This window comes from Mirounga angustirostris, unplaced genomic scaffold (genome assembly GCF_029215605.1).
Source record: "Mirounga angustirostris isolate CCGP_5_RB_7025 unplaced genomic scaffold, mMirAng1.0.hap1 SCAF_16, whole genome shotgun sequence".
In the NCBI taxonomy this organism is placed as follows: Eukaryota; Metazoa; Chordata; class Mammalia; order Carnivora; family Phocidae; genus Mirounga; species Mirounga angustirostris.
The window spans coordinates 8,591,644-8,613,137 of NW_026991724.1; the positions used below are offsets into that span (position 1 = coordinate 8,591,644).

At 46.8% G+C, this 21,494-nt stretch overlaps 1 protein-coding gene and 1 pseudogene across 2 annotated transcripts in view; both read left to right on the forward strand.

Annotated features, from left to right (window-relative positions):
* MAF (MAF bZIP transcription factor) overlaps window positions 1-21,494 on the forward strand; it is a 339,682-nt gene that overhangs the window by 228,723 nt on the left and 89,465 nt on the right. The window lies entirely within an intron of this gene.
* On the forward strand, window positions 6,716-6,818 carry LOC123856268 (U2 spliceosomal RNA; annotated as a pseudogene).

The window sequence follows — 21,494 nt, forward strand, 5'->3', positions numbered from 1 at the left end:
TTTGTTTGTTGCTGCTAATGGTAGCGTAACGACCACATCACCTTCCATGTGGCTCCCAAGGCCAGAAACCTCACCCTCTTCTGTTTGTTCCATGGCATCTAACCCACCAGCAAGTCTGTCCCCAGGATATGTCTCAGCTCTGCCCGCATCTCCAACCATCACTGCCTGGTCAGTGCGAGCCTCTCTTGGCGATGTTATTGTCCTGGTCTCTCCTCTGGTCTCCGCGCCTTCAGCCCTACCCTCACGTCTCCATGAATAGTCACTGCTCTCCACAGAATAGTCGGAGTTACGTTTTAAAAACATAAATCTCGGGGTGCCTGGGTGGCTCAGTCGGTTGAGTGTCTAACTCTTGATTTCCACTCAGGTCATGATCTCAGTGTCCTGGGATCAGGCTCCAAGTCAGGCTCTGCTCAGCTGGGCGTCTGCTTGAGATTTTCCTCTCTCTCCCTCTCAAATAAAAAAATAAAAATCTTTTAAAGAGAAATAAAAACATAAATCTAACTGTGCTACTCCTATGTCCAAAGCCCTTCCACAGCCAACCTAATAATACAAGCCAATAACCAGGGCTGAGCTGGTTAAGCGCCTAAGATCGACACTCCAGGGTGGGGAGAAGCCCTGACTCCCAGCCCTCGCCAGTGTCTCTGGGGTACATACTCCCACCATGGCCAATTTCAAGCCCTCCGAGTGACGTAAGCTGAGAACGGATGCACATCCGCTCTAGTGAGCTGGGTCCGGCCAGCTCCCGCACCCCTCTGGGCAGCCTCTGAAGGCTTCCTTGGTACCAGGCGCCAGGCTGCACTCTACACAGGCAGGGAAACTGAGGCACGGGCAGTCTGGCTCCAGCACCTGATCACACTATACTTCCTCTCTTAGTTGTGCTTCAGATAAAATCCATACTCCTAACGTTGGCGACAAGAGCTAGGATCTGTCCCTGCAGTGGTCTCCACCGCCCCCCCCAATCCTGTGTCCTACACTCAGTCCTGCTGTTTGCACTTGGCTCCTCCTGGTGTTTTCTCCTCTCATCCAGGCTCCAGGCCTTTGTCCCTTTGTTCCCTCTGCTCAGAAGGGTCTCCTCCATCTCTTCACATAGCCGGCTCCTCATCAGCTTGAGTCCCAGCTTAAATGTTACCTCCCCCGGGAGCCCTCCCTGACCACCCCTCTGCCTCTTTCTCCCTGTGCAGCTTCCATCCCTCCCAGCCTGGATCACGATCGGCAGGTAATCCATGATTCACCTCACTATTGAGCACGGGTTCTCCATGGGGGACAGAGGCCAAGGGGGCAAGTTTGCCACCAGGGGACAGTTGGTAATGTCTTGAGACATTCTTGGTTGTTACAACTCGGGGGGTACTCCTGGCATGCCCTGGGCCGAGGCCATGGTGCCACTCAGCATCCCCCAGTGCCCAGGACGGCCCCACCACAATGCCAGGAGTGTCAGGGTTGAGAAACTTTGCTGTTGACTCTTTGTCTTTCCCTATAAGAGCAAAATTCCAGAAAGGCATAGCCTTGACTTCTTCGTTCCTGTCTGTCTTCTCAGCTCCAAGCACAGTGCCTGGCACCGAGTAGATGCCTTAGAAGCAGGTGTTAAATGAATAAATAAAAATTAACAACATGACCAATGATGATGATGATGGTGATGATGAAGATGGTGATGGTGACACTGAGATATCCTTTTAGAGTCACACTGGAGTTTTGATGCCAGGCAGGAAAGGAATAGGGTGGGTCTGTTCTCCTCTTCCCTCTGCTTGGCACTCCTTTTGGCCCGAGGACAGGGAAGGAGGAGCAGGCATTTGATAAAACCCCCTCCTCCACCATCCCTGACCTCCCGAGCAGCCGTCCACTAAGTGTTGCACTTGGCTAGAGTTCCTGTAGTAATTTGGTTAATTGGATGAACAGGCACTTTAGTGACAGAGGCTGGATTTCCACACCGCAGTCCATCAAAACTAATCAGTTGGCCGTGTTCCACTTCTCAGGAACTGACAGCTTCGCCAGGATGGCGAGTAGATGGTAACTTTTTAAATTGAAGAACTCCCTAATAATGGCAGTTAGAAGTTGGCAGGATGCTTTTAACGGGGAAGGGGAAGGAAGAAACCCTGCCTCTGCTTTGTTTGCCTCCAAAGAGATAATCTCGTTAGGGGCGGCTTGATTAAAAGGCTCTTCCAAAGACACCGGTGAAAAACAGTCATCTCGAAATTGGACTGTTTCTTTTCCTTGGCAGGAAAATGCCGAAAGCAGGAGTGCTGCCTTCTCCCATCCTACGGTGCTTATTAAACACATTTCATTTGTTGTTTGTGCCTGATATTAGGATACTGTGTTAGTTAGGATAGTGTTAGCTGCTGTAACAAATAAGCCTCACAGTGTTCGTGGCTTCCCATGAGATTTCTCACTCCCGTAAGAATTCCATGAGAGATCCCAGTTGAGGGCAGCTCTCTTCCATGCAGTGATTCAAGGACTCAGGCTCCTTTTGTCTCGTGGTTCCATGATCCTCAATGTCATCTGCTCCCAGCTGGCTGAAGGGGAAGGAGGGATGTGGAGAAGTACATTCACTTCTTAAAAACCTTGGCCCAGGGGCGCCTGCGTGGCTCAGTTGGTTAAGCATCTGCCTTCAGCTCAGGTCATGATCCCAGGGTCCTGGGATCGAGCCCCGCATGGGGCTCCCTGCTCAGTGGGGAGCCTGCTTCTCCTTCTCCCTCTCCCACTCCCCCTGCTTGTGTTCCCTCTCTCACCGTGTCTCTCTCTGTCAAATAAATAAATAAAAAATCTTAAAAAAAAAAAACCTTGGCCCAGATGTAACACTCTTCCATTCACATTCCTTCAGTGAGACTAGTCATATCGCTATACCTGGTTGGAAGAGAGGCCTGGTGAATGTGTCCCTTCCCAATGATGGCTCCATATTGTGCGAGAGAGAGCACAGGCCTCAGTGAATAGCTCTGCCACAGGTGGTATCCAGCCTGTATCAACCCTATGAGAAACTGTTAAGGTTTTCTCCAAAGGAAACTGAGGCTCAGATAAGTTAAGCAAGTGACCCAGGTTTATGCAGTTGGCAAGGGGCAAAGTGGAGATGTGAGATGTGCGTTTCTAGGGTTACAGACCACTGTCTTCCCTCTCTGCTTGTGTCTCTCCTCTCTGTTCTTCCTCTCCTTCTGTTCTTTCTTTTGCTCCTTCCCTTCTTTCTTGTTAAAGCTTGGTGATTTCCAAAGCACAAACATTGTGCTTCTGTAACTTCGTATGTTTTCCACAGGCTTGTTCTTCTGGGCTGGGAAATTATCCTCATTGAATACTTTTTCCCTTCGAGGAGATTGGTCTGACACATACTGAGAGTTTGCAGGAGTGTTCGTTCTTGCTCTCAAAAGCAGGAGGAGCTTAAAAAGGAAAATGATAGAAAAGAGATGTTTCTAAAAGGCAAAACTGTTGCTATCACTCCCTTAGATCATAATCCTGATGCCTCCCTCTTGCTTTCAGATGCCGTGGCTCAGCCCTTAAAGGAATCTGTGAGGCTGTGATCTGGCCCCTCAGTGGCTCCCTGGCCTTCACTCACACCGTTGACAGTCTCTCAGCTAACCTAACATCTTCCACGCATATCATGTTTTCCCCTGTCTGGCTGGCTCCTGCTTCCATGTGCTTGTTCTTCTCTCTGGAATGTTCTTGCTTTGTCTGTCTTCACTGAGTTCAGAGCAATCCCATCTTCAAAATTCTGCTCAGTTCCTTCCCCTGGAGATTCCCTTGGAGTGGAGACTCCCCATTCTATGATACCGAAGAACAGTGTGGGCCCAAAGGAAGACCCTAACACTGGATTATAATTGCTGACTTACATGTGAGTTTCCACCATTAGGCTGTGGGCTCCTTGAGGACAGAGACATGTCCTGTTTATTTTCATGTTCCCAGTGCCTAGCATGGTGCCTGACACGGCGTTGGTGCTCATTCAACCTTCATTGCATAAAAGAAAGTACACTACTGAAGTACATGATGTGCAAAAGGAAGAAGTGGTTTTATGTCCACTGGGCTTTTAAATTCAAGAAAAGCAGCGGTTCCAATTGGTTGGAACCTACAATATGGGTCAGCCCTACTTTAAGCGGAGAGTAGCAGCTCCGTGTATGCATAGAAGGGCTTTGTAGCTTACAGCAAGTATCTTCTGTGACCCTCCCCACCATACTGAGAAGGAGGCGAGTGGGTGGCATGCATGTTTGCAGCCTTCACTATTAACAGTCATGTTCTTGATGCCTTTAAAGACTGTGTAGAGATGGTTTCTGGGTTGGGTCAGCTTCGTTTCAAATGGGATGCTGTCAGCGTTTTATGGTTCTATTTCTTTTTATTGCTGGTTTGAAGAAGAATGGTAGTTTGAGATGAGAGATTGAGAAGAAAGCCGCAGTTATTCCCAAAGTCCAAAACATGGATGACTCTGGGGGCCTATGACCCACTCACTCACGTGAACAAATATTCCCAGCCCTCAGCCCACATTGCACAATTGCAGGGTTTTGTATGAAGGTTTGCAGGGAACATGCCAGAGTCTGTTTCTAAACAGTCTGATGATTTATTTGATGCCTTTGGATATTTAAGTAGTCTGCAGTCTACACCAAGTGTCTGTAACGTTTATTTTTTCCTTGCCTTAATGTGTGGGACCTCTCACAATGCCTGTACACCCCAGGCACTCAATAAATATGATTTATGGAAGACATAAATAAATCCAAACCAAGATTATGTCTGCGTTCATTAATGTGTAACAGTGGTTCTCCCCTCCAAACTTGAAAAAAAGAAAGATCCTCACCAAATTATGGAAGAAAAGGGAACGAGAAGTAAGTGACATGTGGGTCGGAGTAGAAAGTCATGAAGCTCCCTGGAGTAAAATATGAGATGCTCAATTATGTTGTCAGTTTTGGTATATTCATGCTGTGTGACCTTGGGCTACTTACTTGACCTTTCTGGGGTGTCCCTTCTTCATTACATACTGAGCCGGATCTGGTAAATGATGCCGTTGCACTGTTGAGCTGCAGAGAAAGGGAAGAAAATAGGACCCCTGGTGCCTCTACCCTGTCCACACCTCCGCGTGCCTGAAAGCTGGGTTCTGGACCTGTCTGGTCTATGGAAAGTGTCTCTTTCTAAACATGCTCGGGGCAGGAGTCTTGGTCAGTTGTGGATCTTCCCTAGGAGATCCAGTATCTCCTGGCTGCTTCTGTATCTGCCTCTTGCCCTCTCTGAGCTAAAAGGAAAATACAACTCAAGAGCAGGAAGATTATCACCGAGCAGAAGTGGCACCAGCAAAGGCCTGTCCTTGTTAGTGGGGTGTTCCCACCCTGATCATCCCCCTGTCTCTGCTGTGAATTGCTGGCTGCTGGACTTGCCCATTGTGGAAACTCATTCTCAGCCTCTCTCCCTACCTTGGCCACATCATTCCTGCCCATCCTCCTGGGGGGTCCCTGCCTGCTTCCCCCTCCATGGAGAGACCTTCCATGGCCGACCCCAGACATCTCTGAAAGTCTGGCCAAACTGGGATGTCACCCTTCCCAGGACTCCACTGTTTCCTTGGGCCACATCAGGAGAGGGTCCTTCCTGCCTTCCCTGGTCCGTCTGAAGCCCGACTGAGTTGAATACAAATATAAATTACAAACGCACATTTCAGCTTGATTTAGCTCTTCAGCTTGATTTAGCTTTTCTCCTTAGAATAAGCCAGTTTAATGAGCTTTTGAAGGCTGTCTGGCCATGGCACCAGGAAGTGAGCACTGATGAGTCGGACAGGAAGTACATAAAGGAATGACTTGGGGCAACATCGTTTTTTAAAACCACCCCCTTCCCCAGTGGCCCCCAAAGATTTCTTTTCCTGCGGTCCTGTATGTTTGCTTTTGGCTTTTCATCAAACTGTAACTAAAGTGCATAAAATGTACTCATCTTAAGTGCACGGCTTAACCACGGCCAGTTACATGGGCGTAGGACCTGTTCCCTTGCAGGGGGCCCCAGGCTTAGAAGGGCCAGTGCTCTGCTGTCTTGAAATTCTTAATATTTTTTTTTTCCAAGAGACTCCTCATTTTCATTTTGCTCTGGGTCTTGCAAATTATGTCAGTGAGACCAATGAATTCATTGATCTATATATGTCTACTGCCCTGTAACCACCTCCTTGATGAAGCTATAGGAAGTTTCCCACCCCAGAAATACCCTCCAGCCCCTTCCCAGTCGGCACCCCCTCGTGGTGACTTCCGGCCCGATCTCATCACTGTCCAAGCGCTCCAAGACGGAACGATAGAGTGTGTTTCCCTTTGCTTCTCCTTCGTTTTGTGCTTCAGTGTCTGGATTCTTCTGCCACACGGTTGCATGGCCCCACAGCTCTTTCTCTGCTATTGCTCTGAAGTAGTCTATTGCACCACTCCCCCCAGTCTGTGTAGCTGTTCTCCTCTTGATGGGCACTTGTTTTGTTTCCCCATCTTGATTTATGAATAAAGCTGCCATCAACATCCCAAGCATGTCTTTTGGTGGACATATGTACTGATTTCTCTTGGGTGAGACCCAGCTAGTTAGTAGCAGAACTAGTACTTTAGATATCCAAGCTCATAACTGCCCCCATAGCCCATTCAATAACCAATATTCTTGGACCACCTACGATGCCCTGGCTGATCCATTGATGAACGTAACAGACAAACATGAATCTCAACTTCTCCTTAAAATGGCACTCGCAACCAGGCTAGAGATATGGTGGAGGAGGAGTTAGGCCAAAGAACAAGTAGAGCTAATCTTAACTCGGCCTTTTGGCTAAGATCAAGTGTAGTATCTGTTCTTATCAGTTCAATCCTAACTAACCTTAACTAACTAACTAGAATTAATCGTCACTGCCCTAATTACAACGACTTGGTTCCCATCAAGTGAAATGCTCCAGTGCTGCATGAACCGCAAAACCTTGCAGGGAAATAACAGAAAAGTGAGCGTCACGATGTTTTTAAAATAACCCACGAAGACGGCAAGAGTCCAGTGGAAGCAGGTGGTGTTGCTGGGGGGCGGACACCCTGCTGGCATTTCCACAAGTGTTTTCTCGTTCAGTGCTCACAACATCCCTGCCAGGCACATAGGCTGTTGTCCCATGTTACAGATGGAGAAACTAAGTCTGCAGCATCTGGAAAGAGAATCGAATTTCAGAGCTAGCGATGGAGAACGGAACGGGAAGGAGGGGAGATTGTCCAGTACTTCTCTCCGCCCATCTAGAGCTACTGGAAACTCTCAAGCCCCAGGTGCAGTCAGCTAGCTTTCACGCTTTAACTGAAGCCGCTTTATCCAGCAGCACCCAGTTTCCTTGCTGGAAGTCAACCTCCCCAGATGGGTCGGCCTGTGGGAGTAGCAGCTGCATGTGCCCCGAGGTCGGCTTTTTCAGGCAAAAGATTCCGATACATCTTTCATCTTCCATGTGGGATTAGGCCTGCATTAGGTCTTTATTTGTTAAGGGGCTTAATCTCATTATGGATCAATTTGTCAAACAACGAATACATGGGAAACAGCGGTTCTCCGTTCCTCAAATGACCCAACTTTATTTCTTGAAATATCTGAAGCAATTTCCCATGTGAGCCCAGAGATTAGTTTTTGTTCTTGTTTTACAACTTGACATGGGTTTTTACCCTTGTCCGTCACTCTCGGGGTGGGCCTCCAGATCCAGGGTTTATGATGTTTTACACGATAAGAAAGGTGGCTTGGTCTAGGGGAAGGGAACTTTGGAGTCAGGCAGACCTGGATGGGATTAACTCTTAACCAGCTGTTTACTCGCTCTGACCAGTAGCAAGTTCCTTTTCTCTCCAAGCCCCACGCTCCTTATTTATACACCTAGGAGGGTGTCGCCGGCTTGGAGGAGCTGGGGCCAGTATCCACATTCCTGCCCCCTCCAATGGGCCAGCACTGGGCCTGGCTCCCCCTAGGTGCTCAGTGCCTGGGGGCAATTCTGTCTGACTATCTCTCCCTTTCATTATTCCCAGAGCATCCTCATCCCAGCTTGCTTTGGCTTTGGTCTCAGTCTTTTCCCACTGGCGCCTCTTCCCACCATGTCCTGTCTCTTAGCTTCCTCCAAGCTTAGCTGACCCAAGGCACCATCTTGCCCATCACCAGGGTTTTCCTCGGCAGCCGTCACCTTTTCTCTAGCTGTGCTCAAAGCTGGACTCCCGCTTATGAAGGCCCAGAGCTTCATAACATTTTTGGATTGCTTACAAAACTATAAATACAGAATAGCTAGGGCCTTCCTTGGCAACTTGGGAGGAGTCAGCTTAAGTGGGAGGCTTTGGAACTTTAGTTTCACCAGCAAACCCACCTCTTACAGTACTTTATTCTCAAAAAGTAAATGTGCGATACCATCAAATTATGCTTGGAATGATCCGGTCACAAAGGGGGTTGAACCATAAAATTGGATTGCCATGCTGCTTTTATAGATGATCTTTGCCCCCTTTGAATACAACACCAGAGCAATAGTCTTTATAACCCGAACTGTGGCCTGCACTGAGTCAATCAATGACAAAATAGATTTACTAATTTAATTAGTAAAAAATAATGCAAGTGTATTTCAATTGAGATATCTTTGATTATCAGTAAAATTAAACTTTGGTTGATTGATTTGTTGCCCAGATGCTAATCTGTAATCTTTTTTAGTTTTCCATGGTGACTTAGTGTTTGTTTTTATTTGTGGTTTTGCTCTTCCTATAGTGTGGATATTAACTCTATAACCAACATTTCCATGTGAGAAGAAATTAGGAAAATGATCAAGTTGGAAGAGGAAAATGTTGAGTTTAAACAGAAAACCTGCTGTTTTTAGTTAGATTGAATATGAGGTCAGTAAAAATAGGACAATTTTCTAAAGTTGCTTTTATTTTCATTTTACTGGAGGTTGCGCGAATGTCTTGTGTTCATATCCTAGCATAGTGATGCACTGTTGCTGGGGGTTTGAGTTTGGGGAGAGGTACCACCACCGATATGAGCCATTTCCATCCTATCTGGGGGCGATAAATTTCTTCCATTTCATTGCTTACTGTATAATTTTTGAATTTTTAAGGTCCTAACTGGAGATTTTGGGAAAGCAAATTTTTAATGCAATAATTTAGCTCTTGCACTTTTCTTTATGAATCCCACAATGGATCCAGAAGAAATGGTGCTATGATCACCAGATAGCTATGGAAATTGCATTGTATTTTCTTATCATATACAGTTTTTCGGAAGCAACGGATCAGATGCAAACCCTACTTCTCTGAAGTCCAGTTTGGTGAACCTGGAGTCAGATTATTAAGACCGGTTCTCGGTCAGTCACTTGCAGCCCCCGACTTGACTTAGGAGGACCTGGGTTTGGAAAATCAGTCAACCCTGAGACCACCAGGTTTTCCAACAGGGAGGGGGAAATAAGGTTTCCTTTAACCTAATATGCCCTGGTGGCTTTTTTGTTGTTGGTCCGGGTCTCCAGGAAGAACAAGAACCAGAATGTGGGAAGTGAAACATGAGTTAAAACAAAACAAAACAAAACCACCATCAGAGCAGGAAGGTGGCAGGTTGGGGAGAAAAGGGAGAGACCAGGCTTGCAAAACAGCCCCTTTGTGTCTCAGAGCTGTAGTTATTGAGAAGAGTTAGAGGCAGATAGATCCCACGAAGGAGGAGCCTGAAGCTGCATGCAGGTATGTCCTTAGTGCTAAATATATAGGAAATGTCGAACCGGTAGTTAAATGTCTTGGCAGAAAACTAGCCAAAGCTCATGGAGACAGCTTCCCGGCATTCAATCAGATACAGGGTGGCTGGAGCAATTGAGAGAGAGGCAATTCTTCAAAGTTCCATTTTAATTACACACTGGTTGGAGAATATTACTTCCAGAACCCCCCATGCACATACCTGGGTTCACTTCCAAAACTTAATGGAGTTATATTGGCCGAAGGAAAGGCTTCCAAATCACAGTGACAACTCCCTCCCCACCCCACCCTCGATGCGCTTTGTCTTCATACAAGTGCCGGCTCAGCTCAAGGGATTTTAGACTCTGCTGAGAATTAGCTCCCTCTTGCCCTCCTATTTCATTAAGAAATTGGCAAGAGATCAAAAAAAAAAAAAAAAAAAGAATGTGTTCTCATGCAGGGCCCCACGCCCATGATTATCAAGGCCCCCCCCAAGAGCCCACAAGGATTTGAAATTCTCCTTCTGTCCCCGTTTTTCTCACTAACACAACCACGTGGTCCTGAAAAGTGGAGTTGCCCTAAATGTCTTCAACTGATACCCTGGTCTTGGAGGCTGCACTCAGAACAAAACCTGAGTTTTCCATCAGATTCACAACTGCTGGAGTCTGTACAGAATGAAGACGCTCTTGGCCAGGCAGTGCCCTCTGAAAATCAGTGAGCAAAAAATGAGAGACTCTGAGGGAGGCAGTAAGCATTAGGCACCTATTGTATGCCAGGTGGTAATCACCTCTTTTTTTTTTTTTTAAGGTTTCATTTATTCATTTGAGACCCAGAGATACAGAGAGAGAGAGCGAGCGAGCGAGAGAGAGCATGAGCAGGGAGAGAGGCAGAGGGAGAAGGAGGAGCAGGCTCCCTGCTGAGCCAGGAACCCGATGTGGGGCTCGATCCCAGGACCCTGGGATCATGAGCTGAGCCGAAGGCGGATGGATGGCTAACCATCTGAGCCACCCGGGCGCCCCTGATAATCACCTTGAAGCACTTACTTAATGCACACTCGTAGGGATGAAAGAGTAAGGGCACTTTGCAACTTGTGTTACTTGAGTTAATTCTCACGACTCAGAGTGTGGGCACTCTTACCCCCATGACACAGAGAAGGAAACGGAGCCTCGGGGAGTCTGGTGGGTCTGCTCAGCTTCTCATAACTTCAGCAAACAGTAAGGCTAAGCTTTGCACCGACGTCTGATTGGTACCTCACAGGATTTTATGGCGATCAAACCATGATGGAGAGAGCAATGCTTTGCAAACACTGTTTTCAGAGGAGTTAATGTTCTTGCAAGTGCTCAGGTTTTTATGACTGAGTTTTAGATCCCCTCCCCACCCAAAGTATGGGATTCTAAGCGTGTCCCCACGTGGACTTGGAAAAATTAAAGGAGATGAATCAGTCAAGACTCGTGGCACAGTCCCTGAGACCACATAAGCCTCCAGTGAGCCCCTTCATTCCCCTGAATAGAAATGGATAGCATTTGGATCAAAAGAGGGAGAACTCTTAATCTTAGCCAAAAGAAAACACTACTTCCTCCATAGTTACTTCTGGGCCACCCTGGGTGGGGCTGACTCACCTACAGCAAGTCTTTCCAAAAGCTAGCTCTGCGACCTTGTCAAATCAATGCCTCGCGGCTTTATCTCTTGTCAAATAATAACCCACAGCTTTATCTGTACTCGGGCACAGCTGTCCCCGACCCATCGGCTTGCAAGAGAGCCCATCACTGAGAAAATAGATACGTAAGTGAGTAAAAGTGCTTTAAGAATACAAAACACATTCTCACCACTAAAATGTCGTAAGAAAATAAATGTCAGGTGAGAGACAAGCATTGCGGCCAGTGTTGTACCTTCCTCCTCAGGTACCAACCAGAATGGGCTCCCACTTCTCCCAGCGCTCCACCCCAAGCCCTTCTTCAGACCATGGGCTTTTAAAACCTTTTAAAATGTAAAACTCCACTCATCCTCCCCTGAACACCCACAGAAGCTTCCCCTGCCCTTCCCATCATTTCTGTCTTCTTCTGGAGCAGGTCAGCACACAGACTACATAGCCTGAACGCCTGGGTTCAAACCCACAGCAGCCGCGTTCAGTGAGAATTGCCTTTGGCAAGTTTATCCCTCTGGAGTCCCTTATCTGCTCCTCTATTTTCAAAATCTCCTCATGTCCTGTCCAGAGGCTCCCAAGTGCAACCTTGCTTCCCCGGATGCCTCAGAAGTTAATGATGGCATCTGCGAAACGTCTGCGTGCCCTAGTTCAGAGGGCAGCAAACCAGGCCAAATCCAGCCTCCGCCTGTTTTTGTAAATAAAGCGTTACTGAAACACAGCCACTCACCTTCATTTACGTATTATCTGTGGCTGCTTTCCCAGCAAAACTGCACAACTGTGCAGTTGCAACAGGGACCATATGATGCACAAAGCCTAAAATACTTACTATCTAGATGGCCCTTTGCAGAAAAAGCTGGCCCACCCCTGTCCTAGTTCAGTGTCTCTAAAACCAATTCAGGGTGTGGAAAATCTAACGTCATGATGATTTCTGTTGAAACATATAAAATGTCACTATATTCAACAGAAATTCATTAAATATAGATGTGCTAAATTAGGTGTCATTTATAGTGCAGATCTTTTAAAAGCTGCAATTTGAGATGGAAAATCTTTAAAATGGGCGGGGTGGGGGGGAAAACCCCTCTTCATCCAATTTGTTGGATAGTGGATTGGGCAAAACATCTTAATTTTGTTGAACAGGTAATAAGCCAGGTACTGTGATAAGTAATTTTACAGGTATTAATGTATTTAACCCTCAATTCAGCTCTACGAGGTTGAAAATAATCTTACTTCTACAGAAGGTTGTAAATTCTGAGAACAAAGGGGAATGTACATAGTGTCACCAAGGAAATCTTTAGTCTAAAAATAACCAATGAAGTATCTATGTCTTCAGACCGTATGGACAAAGTTGTCTTTTGTGGATGAGAAATTGAGGTTGAAGTGGATCAAATGGCTGCCAAAAGTAGCATAGGAGGTCAGGTGGTGGATCCTGGGGTCAAACTGGCTGAGTCAAGTTCTTGCAGGCTTAACCTTAAGGCTCTGTTGTCTCTCCTCGTTCAGCCTCACAGAGTGTTGGCATCTGTAGGACCAGACTGTGAGGATCCAGAAGGTTGGAGTCCATTCTGCCTGGGCTCATCATTTCACCTATCTCGGGCTTCGGTTCCCTTACCAACCGCGTCGGTTCTGTTCTTTCCGGTTTAAGCTCATTCTCTTTGATGGATAAGACAAAAGCAAGTGAAGGGTTGAGTGTTTCCTGCCTTCTCGCTGTCACTTTTAACTCGACACGTCAGCCTCCGGCAGTGTACTTAAATCTTGCTTTGTTCTGATTCTTGCCAGACCTCAAAAGGTCTCTGTGTGTGCATCTGCATGTGCCTTAACAGAGCCAGGCCTCTGGAGACAGCCTGGCTACATCCAAACCCTGGTTCCCACTTACTCACTGTGGGGCCCGGGCCACATACTTCTTCTGTCTGCACCTCATTTGCTTCCTACATAAAGACGGGATTGTGACAGCACCTGAGTCATGTGGCTGTGGTAAGGGTTGAATGGGATAGTGTCAGAGAGCAGTGATTTTTAGCAAAGTGCCCGCCATTTTGGAAGCATGTGGTAATGCCAATCCCATTGGTGGTTGTACCCCACCCCTGAGAGAGAGATATGGCCCCCTGAAGCTGTGAACGTGGCCTTCTGTGGAGAAAGGGTCTTTGCAGATGCAATTAAATTAAGGATCTCAAGGAGAGATTATCCTGAATTAGGGTAACCCTGTGAGAGGGCACTACTATGCCCCTATTTGACAGATGAGGAAACTGAGGCATACAGGTTTAAAGTAGCTTGTCCGAAGTTACGTAAATGCATAATTCCCGAATTCATGATTTAAACAAATCTTTACTGAGAACGTATTTGGCCGTAAGCACAGAAGACAAGCATCGAAGACAGTACCATCTCTTGGCTCTCAACATCTCTTCTTAGGTTCTAATTGGGGAGACATAAATTTGGGGAAATTCTAAGCATTCCATAGGCAGGTGGTAATCATTCAATAAATGTGTCTTTGCACGGCTCTCTGACCTTACTGTGGAAAATAAAAGGGAGAGATTTATAGTTATGAGTTCACAGTCACTTTCTCCCAAGGCCATGTTGCTGCCGCTTACCCAAAAGTTCCTTCTCCTGGGCCCACAATTCCCCAGTTAACTTTCTTAAGCGTCTGGGAAACCCACTGTCAGCGTGGGTGCTGGCGCTGCTCTCAGAAGCCCTGGAGAGGGGGGGTAAATCTCTGAGAAGTGGCGTGGGCATCGGGGAAGTCTCCCAGAGCCCTCACCTCACCCCGGTGCCAGTTGTCCAGGGCACAGCATGGCCCCTCTCTTGATGCCCCTGCCCACGCGGCACCCCTGGGGCAGGTGGATGTCCAAGGTTAGGCTGCTTCGTTTTCTCCCTCCTTTCATGTTTATGCACATTTCTCCTTGGGTCTTGCAATCTCAAGTTTATTCCTTTCCTTTCCTTTTATTAATTGTTTAAAAGTATTTTTTTAATTGTGTATGTGATGCTTTTTGTGTGTAGAAACCTCGCAGAGATATATATATTTCAGAGCATAATTCCAGCCTCCTTTCTTCTAATCCAAACCCCTGACATAACCCTGGCCTCCTGGTCTCCCCGAAGCCTTTAATGTGGGACCCACTCACTCCTCCTTCAGACTGCACCCCTGGGCCAGGCTGACTTATGAATCAGGCACCCCTCTGTAAGTCTTTATCGGGGCCCACCGGGTCCTGCAAGCTGGCGGTGAGACCACATTCCTCCATCCCTCCCTCTGTGGGCCTCTAACCTCCAGGTGTGCACACTCTCAGCCATGACCTCAAACCTGTCTGGATCAATCCCCTTACAATGCCCATAAGCTTGGTTCCCCTGTTTTGACCTTAGCCCCATCTAATTGCGTATTTGTTTGTGTGATTCCTTGCCTGTGTCCTCCAGAAAACAGGAAGCCTCTTTCTGCTCACCATGTTATTCCCAGCGCTCAACACAATGTCTAGCTCATAGTAGATATTTAATATATTTTTGCTTGCTTTCTTTTGCAAAGAATTCCTGAACACTCTCTCTTGCCGTTCTCTGCAGCAAACCTATTGTTCAAGCATCATCCAGAAAAATAAATCATCATCCTTGACCTAAGAGTCAAGCATCCACTTTTCACCTGGGCCCCTGGGGACCTCCTAAGTGGCCACGTGTCCCAGTAGCCTTCTCAGGAACACTCACTAACACCTTTACTCATTTAAATAAAGGATCCCCGTCCCTAACGTGACATTGATCCCACAGCGGGAGACCCCGGGTCTCCTCTGGTTGATGTTTTAAGCAGACCAGATGTTTTAGCTACCAGGCCCTCCTGGACCTGGCTTCTGCCTCCCCTCACACATCACTTTGTGCCTCTCTTCCCAGAAACCTTGACACTGAGCTTCCTTCTGTCTGCCACATAAGCCATGCTTGGTTGGACACACGCACGCCCTTGCGCTAAGCCACGGGTGGCCCCCTGGCTAGACCTCAGAATCACCTGGCAGCTGAGTATTTTAAATATCTTCTCAATATCCAAGGCTCAGCTTAAATTGCATTCTCTGCAGAGAGCCCGATTCCACTCATCCTGATGAAGCATGGCCCACCACACGCTCAACCACACTCCATCCCATCCTCTAGCTGAAACAATGTGACTTCTGTAATTCTTTGCATGGTCATTGCTTTTCTTGCTCATTGGAATTTAAACTCCATTTGGGAATTATCCTGCTTTTTTACTGGTATACCTGGCGTGCCCCAAATGGCCTTAGAATGCCATAGTTGCTCACTAATTATTGATTGGAGCAAAGAATCTGTGAAGATATGAATTAATGGATAAATAGATCGATTAATATTTGAAGAATAGTAAGGGATATGACATGAATCTCTCCTGTTTGTTGTAAAATCCATCCTTGTTGCCTGAGACCCCTTAAACTTCTTTCTGTTACAACCAGAATTTCCTATTTATATGTAGATATGAGAATTTTCACAAGCAGTTGCACTTGGGGAAGGGAGCTGAAGGTTAGTGTTAATTTAAGCTAATATCCAATTTTTCAACCTTCCGCTTTATAACGAAGCACTGTGTGTACATTTTACAAAGAGTCTGAGGCATTGATCCATAGAACCTCTAAAGTTTATTTCAATTAGAAAGACTTTCAGATAAAGATCAAATTAAGTTCTCCCCCACCCCTTAAAGTCCATCTTAATTAACCATTGTTTCTTTCCAGATGGCTTAGTCACTGACTGGGTTTCAACCTGGACATGGGGGATTAGAGGGGGACCCCCTACAAGGTGGGCGTTGACAAATGGCATGGCCCCAGGTTCTCTGCCTGGGTTTTCAGAGTGTGCAGGGCATTTAGGGAAAATGAGCTTGCCATAACAAGGATGACTCCATGGGAGTGAAAGTCTGTAGCTCATCACGTAAGTGAATTTTCCAGTTTTCCTAGCTAAAACAAATAGTTGCACAAGAAGTGCTATTTCATTTTTGCCCTTTAAATTTTGCGTGTGTGAGTCTGACTGAGGTTGGCAGCTCTGATTGGAGGCCATGTGTGTGAATTGCTAGCCTGGCCATGGAGGCTTGGGCAAGCAGGTTGGTGATGGGGATGCATCTGTAGCTTTTCTCTTCCAAATCATAGCCTTGGATGCAGCAAAATAGGGGATTCTTCCAGCAGAGGCCATGTGTTCTTCTGCCCTAAAATGCCCTTTTCTCTGGGTCTCTTCTCATCTTAAGAGTATTTTATGGAACAGTATGTGATACTCAGGAACCAGGTACAGACACTGTTAAGTGATACAATGTGTCACACAGATGATTTTAAAAGGAGTTCTGAAATGGATGTATCCAACAAAAATATAATGTTTAATTTATTCCTTCCAAGAATAAGTGATGTTGTGGCAGGGGCTCTGGATAGTTAAGTCATCCCATGACTTAGTCGACACCCCCGCAATTGAGTCTCAAAGCCTCCTTTCTGGCGGGTGCAGGTCAGGCTTAGTACTCCATCCTGCCTGGTTCCAGGTGGGTTTGTACCTTTGCGTCCCTGGGGAATCAAAAGGATGGGAATGATGGACTCTAGAAATTGCTCACATACTAGGAAGAGGGGTTACATTCCTCTCTTCCAGGAAGCCCTTCCTGATTAACATGATTCTGCCCAGTGTCCAATTTGCTCTGTGCTGTTTATGCTCCACACAACGATGCTCTCCAACAGAGCTTTATTGTGTCTGTACTGATGTCTCCCATACAGCACGTACTGTGCCCTACCCTACGTGCAACTGGGAACAGGTGCATTCAGGTGGGTCCTCCCTCGAGTAACATCATCTTTTTCAATGGCCTGAGGGCCCCAAGGACGGGGACTACAACTGTCCTCTTGACTTCTGTAGCCCCAGTGTCTACAACAGTGTGATTTCTGTCACATTATAAGTGCTCAAGTCATATCTGAAGAAAAAATGAACGAACGAATGAACGAACGAACAGATAAAGTATAAGGCATACTCTGCTGAGGAGAACTACGTGACACTATCATGATGGTATGTTGTCACAGGATGTGTTCATGTTACAGGAGGGTAATAGTAAGTGAGTGAGTGACTTCTTCACAGATTGTAAATTCTGTCTAATGGAGTCTGCGAACTAGAAAGTACAGCCTGCCAGGATCTGTCCTACAAAGAGAAGTGCAGACAGTGTCATGTGTCCAGTGAGCTATGAGTCAGTCATTTGGAGCTCAGAGCTATCTCAGCAATCCACGTATGAGGAATATGGGTTGACAGTGGACGAGAAAAGTGTTAGACGGTGTCTACCTCTACTCCTAGGCTATTCCTTTGGTGGGGTCAGGAATAATGTTGGTTTTGCTCACCGGTGTATCCCTTGAACCTGGAATAAATAATAATTTGTGGAAGGGAGGGAGGAAGAAAGTAAAGAAGGTAGGAGGAAAAGAGAAAAGAAAGGGAGGGAGAGAGGGGTGATGAGGGGAAGAAGGAATCCAGGATCCCAGAACCCCAGTGAAGGGCTAGGTGACTCCTGGCCCCACCTCTTTCTTGCTGTGATATAATGCATTTTCGTTTCTCAGGGTCCTGGTTTCCCCTTGTGCTAACTAAGGGTAATTCACCTTCCCTAGAGGGTGAGTATGGGAATTTATGAGGTGGCTTATTTCAAGTGGCTCTTTGAAGGTGTTCAACACACATTGTCTTCTCTGACCTAACCTCCTAATTTTTATTTTTTTTAGTCTTGCTTTATTTTATATTTTTTAGAGTTAGTGGGGAGGGCCAAGGGAGAGGAAGAGAGAGAATCTTAGGTAGGCTCCTCGCCCAGCACAGAGCCCTCACAGAGCCCTCGATCTCACAACCCTGAGACCTGAGCTGAAATCAGGAGTCGGATGTTTAACCAACTGAGCCACCCAGGCACCCCCTCATTTCCTAACTTTTAGACTAAAGGGAAGTTACTGGCAACCAGCCCAGAGAGGGAGAATGAAGCGAGAGATCCTTGTGTGTGTTGGGTGCTTTTTTCTCTGCCCCTACCTCCAGGGGTCCTCTATAATGCACACTGAATATTCTGCAGGACCCTCGAGTCCCCCTTTTTCACTCATCCTCTTACAACATTTCTGTGTCCTCTGATTAAAATTCTTGGCCAGCTGTAAGAGATGAAAAGTGGCCTGACACTCAGCTGGAAGTGACTGATGGCAGCTTCTACTGGTCCTTGGGTCACTGGCATTTTGAGAGATGATGCTTTAGCAACTCAAAGGAACTATCATTTATCCCATTTAGTAGGAGAAGAAACTGAGGCTTGGAGAAAAAAAATGTATGTTATGAGTGATGTAATTTTTAGCAGGGTATATGTGTGTCAGGGAGGAGGTAGTCTGGATCGGCAGGAAGGCTTGACCAGTGTCGTGCAGACCATGCTGTGTGGGCAGCTAGCTTCTCTATTTATGAGTGAACGTGCCTCTGTGGAGAGATGCTTCTAGAACATTGCACAGGCTCAAAGTTCTCTGGAAACAAGTGTGGTGAGCTTGTCAGTTCAATCTTCACTGTTTTGGTCATTTGCTAAGTAAGGTCACCAGCAACTTCAAAGCTGACTCCCATCATCAAATTGGGAGTGGAAAAAGCTCGAGATGGGGTGAGTCATGTTCTGACATGTGCCCACACCCGGAGGCTGAGTTGGACTCTGTTTTCACCAAAATAAAGCCCATGTTTTGCATATTAAGGTAGTGCGTGTCGATGAAAATGACAAGTGATTCTCAGTCGCGAGCACGAGCCAGTCCACCTTGCAAAGACTGACACCTCACACAAGATTTTCAGAACAGCAGATGCCATTCCCAGGGCTGCCAAAAGTCCTGCAGGACATCAGGGACCCTCTCAGGAGCTAGTAGTTGGGGAACACTGGAAAGTTTTGCCAACAGCCTCTGTCTTGGTCATTTAAAGTTCCCCTAATTAATGAGGAGGGATGTGGTGGGGAGGAAAGGATGTGGGCCTTGGAAGACAATAGTTGTGAATGTGAATTCTGCCTTACGAGTCTGTAGTCTCTCTGAACCCTCAGTTTCTTCACTTATATGAGTAAAAACCACCCAACCTAGGGTTGTTATAGCAACATGGTTAAAACATAGTTTCTAGAGTCAGACAGAACAGCTTCTTTTGAAACCCAGACTCACCACTCAAAATTGTGAACTGAGAAAGCTACTTGACAAGGCCCAGACTCAGTTTCTCCATCTTTAAAATGGGTGGATTCGATCATAACACACTTTTACGTGTTTAATAAGTATGTGGCACCTATCAGTAATTCAATGATGCTTCCATTATAAGAATATAAACCTATCATCATTAATTTTTATGGTTAAAATGTTTAGGGGCACCTGGGTGGCTCAGTCGGTTAAGCATTCGACTCTTGATTTCAGCTCAGGTCTTGATCTCAGGGTTGTGAGTTCAAGACCCACACTGGGCTCCATGCTGGGTGTAGAGCCTGCTTAAAAAAATGTTTATAATCAATAGCTATTAGCTTCAGTTATTAATAGTGGAGTACAAATATTTTTATAATTCAAATAGTAGTAGTTTTGGGTGCCTGGCTGGTTCCGTTGGAAGAGCATGTGACGCTTGATCTTAGGGTCATGAGTTTGAGCCCTGCATTGGGTGTAGAGATTACTTAAATAAATAAAAACTTTAAAAAATAGTAGTAGTTTCATCTCCCCCCCCCCCCCCACCGACCCACCTGCTCAATTCCATATTCCCCCAGTTGGCTTTATTTTTTTCATATACTTATCACCTCCTGGCATGTTACATGGTTCTTTACATGTCGCTTTGTTCCTACCACGGGAATGTAAATTCCATGAGATCAGGGACTTCATTTGGTTCATTCCTAGATCCCAAGATCTTAGAACAGTGCCTGGCACGTAGTAGCTGCTCACTAAATGCTTGCTGAATAATTAATCAATGAAATGAATCCTATAGTGGGCATAGAGAGTCCCGAAACAGCATGAAGGACATATCTCTCTATGCTAAGTGCCCCGTGTTGCAGTCCTGCAGAGGAATAGGTGGGGGAAAGAAGCACTTTCCCTCTTCCTTGCCCTTCAAAAGGTCAGTTTCTGCAACAAGGGGACCGGGGAAACCCGTTGTTCCCGCAGGAACTTGCTGTGGGAAGTTCTGAATCAGCTCCTCCTGAATTTGCCAGACAGGAGACCCCCTGTAGAGAAACTTTAGGGGCATCCTGTCATCTTTGGATGCCCATTCTCCAATGTCCCCCCTACACTGTAGCTTCAGTCATACCTCCTGACAGGAGAGCAGAGCCTGAGGTTTGTGGGACACCTGGCCAGAAGCAGCCCATCTCAGGACCGGTGTTCCCGTAAATTGCCCCCCCAGCCTGGGCCTTTTAGCTGCTTCACCCAGCCCGAGAAAGAGCCCTGGGTGCCTGTGGAAAGCAAAGTGGCCCAGACGGAAGGGGCATCAGGAGAGTAGTGGTTCTCCGTAAGATGTTGCCCTCAATGTCCTGCTCTTCCAGGAAAACTGAACACCTTGCCAATGTGATCATCCTCCATACTTCCTCCATACCATCAACTGGCAGATACAGGTGACCATGGGATGTGCCGTGCATTTCACAACAGCTTCCCCAGGGCAGAGAGGAAGAAGGGGCTCTTCCACATGAAACAGTCATACCGATTCCAGCATGCATCACAGTTTTAGAAATGTTACAATGTGCAGTGCCCATGTCTCCCAGTCTAAGAAGTCTGTCTGGTAGCAGGAGGAGGCTGCTATATTCCAATGGCGAGATTCTCCCTGGCCGTTTATCCCTCCATCACTGAATCATCACAGAGGCCCTGAGGATGGAGCACTATTGCACCAGAGTTTGCCATGAACAGGAAGGCTCCAAGAGTCTCTAGGACTTTCCCGGACTAGACGAGGGAGTTCTGAGGCTTGCACACGTTTGCCTGATTCCAGGCCTGGGCCTTTGGCATCCACTGGCTGGAAAGCTGACCTGATATCTTCGAAGTCTGGTCTTCCCATTTGCGAGTGCAGTGAGATAGGGAAAGCTCAGGGTCCTGCAGAAGCAGGGCTAAACCCGGGTGTTCTCACCGGAGGAGGCATCGGTAGATGCTATAAGCAAAGGAACCAGAAAAATGGAAAATCCAGATGGCCTGCAGTGTGACCCCAGCCAAGGAAGGCAGACGTGGGTCTGGTTCCTGGGGTTCAGAGTAAAGGGCAACGTGATGAAAACAATAGAGAGTGTTGGGGGGAAAACACAGTTTAGATCCAGGACCCTGGATGGCCCCTGAGATCGGAGTCCACGTGCATAGTGGGAGGTGATGCCCGGACAC